Genomic DNA, 1166 nt, shown 5'->3' with positions numbered 1-1166 from the left:
GGGGGGGTACACAGGAGCTCAGAAACCACAGAAGAGAAGAGCAGAGTAAAACGGAAATCGGAAACAAAGAGAAGCACAGAAAGTTGTCGTTATGACACGATCAGGCAAAACATCAGAATGTCGAGAAATAATATTTAAACTCTCACTTGACTTCTTTTTGTTACTATTTAGTTTACGTACTTTTACCTAGGCTTTCTCAGATCTGAGAAAGCCTAGACTTTTACTGATTTACTTCTTCTGTCCTCTTGTACCGCAAGATATCGTGGGAGATGCAGTTCTCAGATGTGGTCAAGTTTTCAGCTGTTTGGATCGTCATGATGTCCCTTCGAAGAGCAACTTTGATTCCCGTCTATCCGTCTTTTTTCTTGGCTTCCCTCTTGCTTTAAACCCATTAAATCTCATGTTGTAGACCTTTGAGGTCTGCCATACTGTCCCCGTGGTTTTATGCCCCCCGCATAATTTAGCAAAATTTGATCATTTTTTGCATAATTTCTGATTATTTTCCTTTATCATTCTTTGTTAAATTAACAGAATCGCATTATTTCATATTATTGGGCCCAGTTTGCATAATTTCAGAATTTCTTTTGCATAAAACCACGGGGACAGGCTACAGTAACTTCATTCTCATATCGTGTCCAAACTTATTTTGATTTGTTGTCTTTTTGTGAACTACATGCTCATTTCGATACCCACTTGTTGTCCAGTGTCTTCATTCCATTGATTGTCTTACTAAGACATTCCGATTCACATGCTGTGATCTTGATTTGCTAGAATATACATAATGTACTTTATTGAGAGTCCATGTTTGGCACTGGTAGCAGAAAGTTGGTGTGAAAATTGATCTTTGTCTCCATATCCTTAGGGAGACAAACACAGATCAATTTTGATTGGAGGAGAGGGGGTGCCAAATTGGAAGGTGACCGCATTTGCCTTTTGTATTGGAGTTTGAATCTATCGGTTCCATTTTCCAATCTGACGTGACTGTGATTTCAAAGCATTTTGAATTCTTAAACATGTTTTAGCTGTGTCTTATTGACTTGGACATTTATTAATGGCGTTTGAATTTGGATATCTCTATTACATCTGACTTAGTTGTGCTCATTTTCATTCACATTTCTCCTAAGCTACGTAGCTTTGTTCAGTTGAGTGGTATAATGCTCTTTGGG

Source organism: Aplysia californica, unplaced genomic scaffold (genome assembly GCF_000002075.1).
Source record: "Aplysia californica isolate F4 #8 unplaced genomic scaffold, AplCal3.0 scaffold00702, whole genome shotgun sequence".
Classification (NCBI taxonomy): domain Eukaryota; kingdom Metazoa; phylum Mollusca; class Gastropoda; order Aplysiida; family Aplysiidae; genus Aplysia; species Aplysia californica.
Note: the sequence above shows the minus strand (reverse complement) of the source record.